This window comes from Adelges cooleyi, unplaced genomic scaffold (genome assembly GCF_023614345.1).
Source record: "Adelges cooleyi isolate 19-005CV unplaced genomic scaffold, UGA_ACOO_1.1 ACOO_flye_CR_arks_rails_tigmint_CR_PRNA_108, whole genome shotgun sequence".
In the NCBI taxonomy this organism is placed as follows: domain Eukaryota; kingdom Metazoa; phylum Arthropoda; class Insecta; order Hemiptera; family Adelgidae; genus Adelges; species Adelges cooleyi.
The window spans coordinates 1,646,130-1,659,384 of record NW_026095761.1 but is presented as its reverse complement, the minus strand read 5'-3'; the positions used below and the strand labels follow the sequence as shown (position 1 = coordinate 1,659,384).

The following is a 13,255-nucleotide window of genomic DNA, read 5'->3' as shown; positions in this document are numbered from 1 at the left end:
CATAAAAACGAAAATATGATCCGTTTGGTATCTTTTACCGGCTTAGGTCAAACAACTTAGTCTTTTTATGAGTTTTTTAAATTAAAAATATCATTATCTATTTTCTATAAATATCAACAAGTATGAGTTAACTTTGTGCACTGTGTATTTTATGAAAAAAATATTGAAACTTGAAATTTAAAAAGCTTTTCCTGTATGTTTTTTCTATTACTAAGAATACTGTTACTAACAAAAGTGTACACAATAAATGCGCAGATTGAGTTGACTTGCTTTTTTTATTTACAAAAACTAAAACTCCGTCGAGTTTATAGCCATTTTCAAAGAACCTGAACAATATTTGATTTTTCAAAACATTTGTATTACCGAGACTGGACTGTAATTATAAACGGCACATTCCTTCGAAACGTACCATTTCCTGTAAATGTGCTTTCGCCTAATATTCTGCAATTTATAAAAAGCCGTATTGATAACCGTACACTGTTCCATAATTCTGTGTGCAGATGGAATTTGAATTCTTGCATAAATCCGATAAGCCCGAAACACAAGGTTCTGCATAACATTTTCAAGACAATTCTCAACAAGCTTCAACGACTTAAATTTTTCCTTGGACTGTAAAATAAAACCAAAATATTGTTGAGATTCTTATTTTGTTGTAATGAACTAATTGTCTTTATTTATGATTTTGCTTTCTATTTTCGATTTACGTTTATTTCTTTTGAATTTTCTACCTCGTGTCGGTATACATACATAAATAAATATAATAAATCATAAATGTTACATTTTCAATACACCCGAAATCGTCAATTTTTGTCGACGATTTTATATTGAGTATTTCAGACAGATTGTTTTATTTTTAGTTGAGGATTTTCCATAAAATATGGATCATAAAACAAAGTAAATAAAAGCAGAATTATTTTTCTTGAAAATAAAAATAAAAATAATAAACTTTTTCATGAAACATATAGCTATAACTGACTGTTTCTTTACTTTTTTTTCAAAATATTTTGGCATAAAATATGAAATTAAAAAAGGCAAGGTTTTTAAGTGTATTTCGTTTAAATTTGTATTTTCGGGCTTACATTTCGAAACGGTACGCCTTTATTTATCACTTTGCTTATGGTGTTTACATAATGTGCTAACACCATTTTATATTTCATATTGCCAATATAGAAGATTGATTTAAGAAAGTTATAGTACGTTTAAATCATTGGGTATAGTTGTTTGGTAGTTTCCAAAGACGTCAAACTTCGCACACTCAGAGAATTATAAATTGCTAATTTTTCATTACAAAACGAGGGCGGAATCTACTTGCTGTACACTTAAGTACATTATTTTTTCAAATCGTTTATCACAGGAAAAATCATAACGTAATGAGCAAATGGGTTGAATACCTGTTCTTTGCTCTATTTTTGTTCAAAGCTCAAACGGTTTTCAATCATCATTATATTATTTTAATTGGTACCACATAATCGTCTAGACGTGAGCTACATATTATCATGATTGGTACAACTAATACATATGTTCATGGATAACAAAAATTTAATCTGCACTTTAACTACCGACAACGATGATTATGTATGCTGTGTGGCTATTTGAATATTTGCATTGTTCGCCTGTCATTAATGTTGTTGATTGTAAATAGTAAAAAACGGAAATTCAATAATAGCGTATAGCATTGAAATACTAAGTAAATTACACAGGTATTTTTTACTACTACCGCGTGTACTAAAAAAAAATAAATATTCGGCTTTTGATCCTACACCCAAACATGCACACCGACTATACCGTAGGTCGTACTCGAATTTGTTTTATTTCACGTTGACGACACGCAGAGAATCGAACAATAGTAATAATAATAATCATAATAACAATAACAATAATGATGTTTAAAAAATGTGTTATAGTTTTATTCGTAAAGTCACGTCGGTGGAATTCGAAAATATATTACTGTGCTCATGTAAAAGCAATTGGAATACACAATCATAAATAATATAATAGTGACCGGACCCGCAGATAATATTGCAGCGTAAAATTTGCATATATAAAATTGTACAACGCATAAATCCCATTATTTTTTTTGTATTATGTTGATTGGACAAACGGAGAAAAAACATAAAAATTGTACGACACGCAAAAATAACTCACCGGGTTTTATTTTTACTTTACGATGAGATTATTTTAAAAATTATTATCCTTTTATCATCAAAGCAGTATTTTTTTATGGTTAATATTATTACGTTTTAAAACGCAAATCAAATAATTATAATATTATGTACTCAATAATTGTACAGCCAGTATATTTTATCGAAATACGATGAAAAATAAATAATTGTATGTGAACCGCGCCGTTAAAAAAAAACACTAAAACTCATTTTTTATTTACATTAACAATACATTGGTTAAGACTGTCAACAAACGTGACAAATTTAAATTTAATGTTTACAGAAATAACTTAAAAATATTTTTTTATTCATTCGACAAAATATTAATGATATCACACGATATAAAAACCACCAAAATAATTTTTAAAATTGTTAATCATTTGCATGTAAAAAAATTACCCAATTTGTTTTCAATTTCAAAAACTACTGTTTCAGTTTCGTCAAATTAAACTAAAACAATTTAAGTGCAGCCGCGTCAGGACTCGATTCGTCTAAATGGCTAATTAAACTTGGAGTGCTCACTAAAACAATCAACTAAATACATAACTAATTTTGTCCATTATATTATACGCTATTTTCTCACAAGCCCATTGTGTGATCTGCCTGAAATATCATAAGTCAAAACAGATCCATCAACTAGTACTGCGTACTACGGATATCATTCTGTCGAACTCCTATACTTATTACAAATAGGCTTTATAAAATACATCATCAGCGGTTTAGCAATTAAATGGAAATTATTCTAATTTGTTTAGGAGAAAATGTATTTTAATAACAAAACATACAATAGTGTTCTTTAATATTGCCAAATAACAATAAAACAATGGTATACACTTTCAACTTATCCACCTAGCTATTACTCTACGCACTTTTTGTTTTTGTTTTCCGAGTTGTGTTGACTTTGATGCGCGTAGTCTATTTTCGTATACAGCCAAAACCAATTTTGACCACGTTATACGTTTTCAACACAATTTTTTATGTAATGAAATTTGTATTTTTTCAGTTCCATCGACAAGAAGCGGCTTTTGTTTTTGTAACGCGTGTGCTAGAACAATTAACACAATACAGCCAACTACTATCAGTGAGTATAATTTAGTCGTGCAAATGGTTATTTATTTATTTTTTTTTAGTTCATAAACCGCTACCATAATAAACTTAGAATAATACCGGACGTATATTAATAAGTATGCACTATTAGCGTTGTAAAATTTAATTAACGGCATTAATGATAATTAATATACAGACAGAAAAGTAAGGCATACGTTTAAACCATTAAATGTATTGTTGTGTGGGTACTGGATAATCTATACCATATAATTTGAATACCTAATTGAAAACTTACCGTTACGCAACGATTAAGTTTTATTTTCAACATAAATATTTAAAAAGGGACGTAAAACATATTTTACCGGTAAAAAAATGTATTATAAAACTACGCCATTATTTCTAATAAAACGTTATTACCCAGCTTATTTGTGAAAAATATATTACGTTCGTGCAAACATAATATGTGTATAGGTTTAACGTGTAGCCAACAATTTAGTTATTGTTATATATTGTCAACAACAAATTGAATAAGTTACAAAGTCAATTTAATATTTTATTTCCAGAGAAGTATTTTTTAAAAGAATAAAATAAACAATGTGCTTTGTCCGTTTAAGTTTTTTGCGTGACGCAGTTTTCTTTATTTTTTCACAAACAATATTTTATCGAGAACACGGCAAAAAGAAGTCAATAATAATATAATATTATCGAAATAGAATTTACAATTTTTGTTTTAATAATTGTCTTATGAAAATTTTCATATTGAGAAAATAAAATGTTCAATAATAATATGAATTTACAAGGACATAGGTATATTTGCCGTATATTCTTTAATATACCGTATTGTATTTTTAAGCATCTATACATATACCTTGTCTTGTAAAGATTTCAACCGTTTGATTTTGTTTCTGTAAAATTTGAAAAAAAAATAAATGTTTGCTTATTTTTTGTCTAAACTTTAATTCACTCATTACAAACCGTTTTCTATTAAATCAAAACAATTTACACTGGTAAGCGGGTAAATTCTGTTGACAGTTTACAAACATTTTTGAGACCACCGTAAACCTAGTTTAATCACTTTTTCTGTGAGGAAAATGGTACATGGTCGCGCTGATAATACCTAAACACAGTCTGGAAAGTTGTTGGCCCCATTTTTAGAAAGGAAAATCACATTGGTAAGTTTGAGAAAAACAAATAAACAAGTTGTTTGCAAGGGAAATTATTTGTATAGTTCAATGTAGCTGGGCTACACGTGTGTGTGTGTGTGTGTGTGTAGATAAAAGTTAAAACATAGTACTACATTTCTCTCAACATTTTCTACCCCGAAATTCCTCATTCATGCAATTGAACGTCTTATCAGACATAAATTGCCGACCACACTGCATAATATGATGTGCTTATGTAGTAATACTTAATTGTCGATTAATTTAATTGTTGTTTAATCAGATGGAATCTGTATTGGAGAATGAACAATAAATTATAAAACAAAATTATTACAACAATTTTACATTTTACATTTATGTTTTATAAATTGTACGTAATTGAAATGTATCAACTCAAAATAAATATTTTTTTACTAAAAGGCGGAAAATAGCCGGCTTTCATAACACGCGCGTGTGTGTGAATTACGATACATTTCTATACTGTTTTGCATTGGGCTTAATGCGAACTACCTTTATAATCCGAATACCACACGGTTGTTTCAATATTAAAATTTTAGTTTAATACAGATAGTTGCGATTGGAAAGGAAAACGGCTATATTATTATTATACACTTGGTAGACCCTTAGAAAAGTCGGTCTACTGAACACCCATCAAAAATCCATAACCTTAAATAAACTACAGATTAATTTGTCTCGTTGCGTAATGCGTTGTTTCTGGATACACATGTGCACTCCCGTCGGGACTACAATTGCATAGCAAAACAATAATTACACGATATTCGAATTGCATGGGGTTAGTATGCGGTCCAGCTTCCTCTTTTTACAGCGGTACGGGCAGGCATCCAAAAAGAGGGGGTTAGACTGCATTGATTCCATAAACTGTACACATATTACATAAATTCCATGCGTTGTGAAACAAAATTGATGACCCAGTTCGATATGAAGTGGTAGGTATAATATCGTAACTGTGTATGCATTTAACGGACAATGGTTCGTCCGTGTAATATATATTTTATCCTCCTCCTTCTCATTATTGCTTCTTGACCGGCCATTATTATTATTATTCCGATTTGGAATGAGATCAAAACGTAGAATGAGAATCTACACACGAGACATGTTAAGTGATGTTTAGCCGATCATGATACGCAACGACAAGAATTTTATACTAATTAATATCACACAGTATCAAAACGTTTTTATTGCCGAAAATCAAATCATTCTCCAAATCAATGTAAACACGGCGAGTCATTTAATTCGTTTACCCGTTTGGCGTATAAAACTCCTGGATTACATAAATTGTGTGCATGTCTGTACAAACAAGATCGGACCGGCTTAAAGTCTCTACCAAGTGATTTAGTTTAAGAAGTCTATAAAAAATAATAATATATATATATAAAGAAAGAAAGAGAGGCCAAACATTTAGTCCACTCGTTCGGCCTGTGCTATTGTCGTGGAAAAATTGAATCCGTTTGCTGGTCGATTGTTGTATAAGCTAAAGTAATTTTAATCTTTTCAGTCTGCAGAGAGGATCTATTAAAAATAAATCGTAATAGATTTAATTAAACTAAAGGATCAGCGCTGTTTGTCTAACTGACGGGAAAAGTCATATATTCCACAGCACATCAGATATACTAGTGGAAAACATACACAAGGCAGTGCTAGTACAGTTAAAGTCAGTTTAAACTTGATTCGATTTATTCCGGGTTAAGCTCAGCTCTTTAGTTTCTGGATTTACTTGCTATAGTGTGTAATATTCTATTAAATTTTCTATTAGAGAAAAAATATGTATTTTAAAATAAAAGACAAATTTTATGACGGTAATTTTTGTTAAAATATCGTGTGTTTCCAAATTAACGAGTTAGTCCATTAAGTTTCTGTTAGCAGTTAGGTTATAGTTTAACAGTGTAAACACTGTAGTAAACTATGTTCTAGCCACTTTTTTAACGTCCCATCTTTAGCCTTTAGCCTATAGCCTTTATCAATGACACAGCGACATCGCTATAATACAGTGAACGGCGACTACTCAAAGAATGACCGACTTAGATTATTGCCTTTTGACATCGGCTTAAAAGCAATGGTCGGGCTAAGCATCCTCATAATTTGTTGTTGTTGAACTATCACCGGGCCGCCATTTTTTTGATTTATGTCAAATACTAATCATAATAATATAAATATTATGCTAATGCATGCCGAGTACGAAATTAAACACTAACCGCGGTAACGCTTACCGCTCGACAGTTATGTTAAAAAAACGTATAAATAATTTATAATATTATCATTCGTAAATTTTTATTTTTATTCTACCAAAGCACTTTCGAGTCGGTCTACGCAATTACGAGTCTACACCACCACGACTTGTACGCTTTTATTGAAAAATTAACTCTTAAATTTACATTTTAACGAGCAACCGTGATCGCATTTATTTAACTGACTGTCCAAATGGTATAAACAAGTTATATTGCTTTAAACGCTTTTAGTCGGCGGTGAAGTATTTGTAACTACGACGTCGCACTTTTCTTTGTCTGCCGCTGCGCTGTTCAGCCGTGCGCTCTCCGACCAAGAGCATGTAATACTATTTTTTTTTTTTTAAATTAAAAACGTGTGACAACTTATTGACAATCGACGACAGCGAGAATGATTGATAAATGATTTACAAACTTGTGAGACGACGCGTTTGTTGACACGCGTACCATCCAGTCCCTGAACATTTCAGTTTAAACACGTGTGTTCATAAAAAATGCAATGTTTCACATTTCATCTCGTCGAAAGCACTAACTTTTTTATGTGTTTCGATTGTGTATATATACATACATTATACATACATTCATACACACCTGCGCGGCTATGCATGTACCAATACCGTATTATAGTGAACAGATAGTGTAGTACATTAGTATTACATGCTATCAGAATTATAAATTGGTTACGCTATTGTTGTTCTTTTTATACTATTTTTACACTATAAATGTAAAAAATAGAAATTTTTCATACAATCAAAAAGGCTATTGAATAATTTAAATATACTCATTTAAACTGTTTTTCCATCAAATAGTTAAAGATATTAATCTATCCTAATACCGAAAACCTCGCCCAATATAATATAATTAAAACCGTAAAAATGGCGTACAGTATAAACCGTGTGGGAGTCACAAAATTCGAAATAAGATGAAAGCTAATGTCGGTTTTAGACGGTGTTCACACAATCGAAAAGGATAAATAAAGAAGAATTTTCACTCTTCTGAAGGAAACGATTTTTGATTTTTTTTTTCTGAAGAATATTTCATCCAAATTTTGAACCAATTCGACTATTTTTAAACAGCACCAGCGGACCGTAGTTAAGTTAAAAGCTATAAAAGCTTTTTGAGTTTTTCCTCAACTTTGAAGGAGAGGGCTGACATTTTAAAAAATGCGGCGTATTTATATATGTTCAGTACAACTGTTCTTATAAAGTTATACATTGTTACTAGATGATGTTTACTAATCGCCGTTTTTGTTGATTTTCAATATTTTAATTTATTAAACATGTATACACGTATACATTGTTACAATTTTCCAAAAAAATATCTAAAATCTGTAGTCTCAAATTTTGTTTTAGAAAAGCTCATAATATCATCAAATAACATTATCGATTATTAACGTGTTGGTTTTCTAAAAAAAATTGTTTTATTCAATTTTAATTTATTCCATCTGTAGTTTTGCATCAAAGGGTTTATTTGAAAATTATTTCTTCACTTTCCGCCTTAATAGCCCCTAAGACCTGTTACCTCCACTGTGCTGGCCTTTTTTTATTATTATGTGACTATTGTTGTTTCCGTCGTGTTCTCTACATCAGAGGTTTAGCGACGTTATATTTATTAATTAAACGATCAACCCCTTCGCCAAAAAAATTTGACCCACATTTGACCTTGGCGGATATTTCCGAATTCAATAAGTAACAGATGTTATACCGAAAACGTTGATGCAAAAAAAAAAACATGTGTAATATTTTTGACCAACAGTTTGCCACTAACCGCGCATTAATGGAGCTCGTATAAAATATATTATAATACTATTGTGCACACAGCCGGTACTGATGAAACGTGAAAATTGTAAATTTAACTGTAAACGGCGTTTTGCCTACACATTGAATCGATAACTAGAGTTTCGACTTAACTACCTTTGCTTTATTGTACCTTACTGAAAATATATGCTCATACATAAACGGATATTGTCGATACTTATTGGTTAGCAGTGTTTTTTTTTTTATCAATCAACATTGTTCGTTTTCGTATATGCAAATCACGTTATTGAAATAGCACAGCCATAGGTGTCTGTTAAATTTGATTACCTCAAAAATAAAATCATATGATATCGTCTAGTCGGTTTATGGATGAGTCACTTTTCATCAATTTTTATCGACATATGGCCTGAATTTATTAGGTCAAACGTCAATGGAGTTGCGTATATTGTGTGATGGTGAAACTCGATATACAATTTTTACACAGTTGTTTACACAGTGGCAGCATGTAATTCAAGAACTTTGAAATAAATCAACACAAAACCGCGAAAAATTTTAATTGTTAGTATATCACAGACCCATTTCGAGTATAAAGTAAATGGATTTAATTAATACCATAGTGTTTACCTAATCACACGGTTTGAATGTAAAAAAACAAATTAGGGCTTGTATTTATAACATTAGTAATATCTAATAAAGGTAAATTATAGATCCAACATATAATATAATTATACGGTTAAATGTATGAAGAAAAGTAAAACAAGGTTTTATTGTTTTCAGTATATTTTTAATTTTTATAAAATATCATAACTGATCTTTGGCTACAAAATGTAATCAAATATAACACAAAATGTGTGCTAATGGTAATACTAATTTTATTTAGTTTATTAAAATATTTTATTTTCACAGACATCTAATAAGCGAACATGCGAAGATTTTATAAATCCATTTTCTTGTAAGTAAAATTACACAAATGCTGTAAAAAGTATAAATATACAGTAAAAAAAACTTATGTTGCAACATAAAAAAAAAATAAAAATATATAATGTATACACATATTTTAGTCAAATTTGTTTAAGTACACTAAAAAAAGAGAAGTGAAGTCACTTGACAAAAGAGATAGCATATTATTTTTAAATGTTTTTAACATTGTACATTATTATAATACTTGTCATGGGTTAAAGTATTTTTTAGATAAAATCACGATAGAGTCGTTTTAGTAAAAGTAAACCAAATAGTTTAATGTGTCAGACATACGTTATTATAGTATTAAGAAAACATTAAACATATGTATAAAGCGGCTGATGACCATGGCAAGTACAATCTATCCGTAGGTATTCATTGTCACGATATTGTTTAGTACGAAAAACGTTTAATGCATTTAATATGGAAAAGTATAATACATACATTTTTTTCTTTTCGAGAACACGGAGTAAATACAACTCGTGAGCTTACAAGTTTAACGATTTTTAATCTTGAACCCAGTGAAAATACCTCGTGGAAAAACGCAATCATTTACCAGGTATACATATTATAATATTATATTGAAGTTTTTTTTTCTACAATAACCGATTATTGATCTCCTAAATATACATCATGCTGCTATGTATGCACAGTAACATTATTTTAATATTAATAATACATCATTAGATATGTGCGTAGAAAAAAATGAAAACGGTACACTGAAAAATTGCACGAAAAACGCATGTTGCGTGGCAAAAGACCACCTCCCGTTACTAAGGTATGGGAAGTGATAAATAATAACATATTTTAATGTATATTACACACATTCACACAACACCGTGTATCCTTCAGTCGCATATGTTCCATTTGTGATTTATTTTGATTCCATATTGAAACTTCTCTTTTTTATCAAACATTTAAAAATAGCTGCACCCAAATGATCAATTAATTTGGAACAACTTTTTTGTAAAACGTTAATACCCTTTTTTATTCACAAACAAATAATTTAAGTTTTCCAATAACGTTTATCAACTTTTTACATTAATAAAATTATAAACATAAATAATTATTGCTCATAATATTTTCTAATAATAAAGTTTCGCTTTCAAAAAAAAAAGTGTTAACTGCGAGTAGTAATATATATTACACTCTAAATTGAAAGTCATAACTATATTTAAGTTAAATATCTTTTGTGATATTCTTTAATCAAACTTCAGTAAACGCTTTTCGACAAATTATTAAAATACAGTTGATTTTATTTTTCATTTCTAGAGCGTGAACAAAGTTTCTTAATACTATTGTTGTAGAAGTATGACAATTATTATAAAATATAAGTTTTAGCAAGTGCACGAAAGACTTTATTTTTAATAAAGTGTTTTGTCAAGTATAATAATGGTTATACCTAATAGTATACCTACTAATGAGTAATGACTAATTTAGCATTTATAATAAACTAGTATCTATCATTATTATATGATCATTTATTAGTTAGCCGACGCCGGCTAATCATTTAAATTAACTACATCAATTGCATGATAATTTCGATAAATAATTAAAAGTATTCGTTTTGCGGTTAATTAAAATTGTATTTTTCTATTTGGTTCCATAAAATACTTTTGGTGCATCTCAAATATATCCTTAAAGATGATACCACGTTGTTATATTTAATATATATTTTCGGTTTAGTCTCGTCGCTCAAAAAAAAAAAACAAGCACAAAACCATAGCTCAAAGGCCTTAAGTGTTTAACAACGTGATATACGATTTGATTTTATTATAAAAAATACCAAACGTGGTTTCTTTAATAATAAAATAATACTTTTTACTGCAGAAACATTGTTGTCCAATTGAATTATCTGCTGTATAGTTTATTTAATACTTAATTAATGCTTTCAATATTATGCACTGTAATATATATATTTTTTTTTTTTACAAAAGAATTGTTATCCGAAATAACCTCCGTACTAACCGTATACAAGATTTAACATTTTATACAATATTTTTAATCATTTACCGGCGTTTTGTTTTTATAAACATTTCACGCTGTATTCATTTCCACGTGTAACGAAAATATTAAGAAATATTCAAATACAACGATTTGGTTCGGTTATAGCAAAATGCCTTGGAAAACACTTGGACATGTTTGCTTATTATACTATACGAGGGTAATAAAGTGCCTTCTGTTTATATAGAATTATTTGTTTGTTAATTTTTGTTTTCTTACAAACATTTCACAATTAATATTAACACATTGACAGTGCGAGAAATTATATAATCAGTTTTTTTTTTATATAGAATGATAAATAGTACGTAGTATTTTATGTCAGTTGAATTAAACATAATATGGTCATTCAACATTTTTGGTCATAACAGTTACACGGACTTAATTGCTAAACCGGAAATATATGTATATAATATGAATAATGATAATATTTTGTTGTTATTATTTTTTGAAATTAATAATTCATTTTGTCTCAGCACTAGCCTCGGTAAGGCATTTACATTTTACTTGGGTAAATGAATTAATTGTTAACTCAACAGCAAACGACTAAAAGTGCGATTAGTTATATTGTCGACGTGGTGATGTTTCTTATGGAAAAAAAACCCACAACATGCGTTGCATTCCGCCAGAAGCTTAAGTCTTTTTTAAGTATAAAATAACGTTTATACAAAACGTTAATCTCGCGTGAAATGTTCTTAACTCACATACTAATTTGTATACCAACAAACACTCATTTTGAATAATATCTTCAGCGTAATTATTATTGTTTTTTAAACAAAGTTTTATTAAAATGTTTATTTAGTGGCCAATTAGAGAACGGATACATTTTGATTTTTGTGTATAAATTATTATTTTGTTTTGTTGTAATTGAATAGCATAATTTTGGATTATTAATTGCTGATATATATTCAATAGGCAATGATAATATACTATACTCATTATTAATAATTTAGTGGTTTAAATCAAATTATTGCAACAGTTTTATATTTCATTCGAACACACGCTGAACGTGGGCGCATTCTTACGGTATTAGATTACTCGAAGACCTAAAGAGAATAGGTAGAACATAATATATCTAATAAATATATCTTGACTTAAATGTCTTTAGGTACTTTCGCTCGCGACAACTTTATTTTTTTTTATTCTCCGGGGACAGTTTTGCTAGTCCAACTATAACGTTGATAGTTATGGTACTTCTTATTTCATATCCTTTTTCCCTCGTATCATAAATTGTTCTTATCTTTTAAATTCAATTCGAAATAGGTAAGCTACGGATTTAATATATACTGGACGGTAAATCGTGTACGTTGTTTCTAGTGTCCTATTTCATTGCTAAAATACAATATACTTTCTAGGCATATAATTTCATTTCGATATGAAATATATTATTTATTATATACTTTATAGTTTGAGTATACTATGTGAGTATGTAGTTCACTGAGCCTAACGCTTTAGATTGTCTGATCAAGAACTTATTAGTAAGTAGATACAATTTTGGCAAATCAAATATTAGTTTTCTTTTATTCGATAAGTGATAAAATTATTTAATTACAAGTCTTAATTTTTAAGTGAACACAAGTGTACTGTTACGTTGAATTTAGCATATTTATTATATCACGGCAAAGTCGTTAGTTACACAAGAAAAACTTGTTCAAAAATTCTGACCCCATTTGTGATGCACATCCCTTGATTCATACAAATTGAATTCGCCCACGAACCTGTTTACTGTCAGCAATTAAATTAGAATTACATTTTTGAATAATTTTTACCAACAATTTATTATTACTATGCTTATCGCAGTTTTTTTCTGAAGACTCAAAAGAAAAAAGTAATTAGCGCAAAGGCATAAACTCGTCCAGTTCAGTATCATTAATTTTAAGAGTCAAAGTTTTTTTTTATAACCTAATCGGAACCCCAAAGAATAT

General features: G+C 29.2%; 1 protein-coding gene across 2 annotated transcripts in view; it reads left to right on the top strand.

Moving 5' to 3' along the window:
- Positions 1 to 13,255, top strand: part of LOC126847414 (somatostatin receptor type 5-like) — a 152,447-nt gene that overhangs the window by 13,984 nt on the left and 125,208 nt on the right. For both annotated transcript variants that reach the window (XM_050587626.1, XM_050587625.1), the window contains exon 2: positions 3,166 to 3,243. The gene's annotated coding sequence lies outside the window, so the exon portion shown is untranslated. The remainder of the gene's footprint in view (positions 1 to 3,165; positions 3,244 to 13,255) is intronic.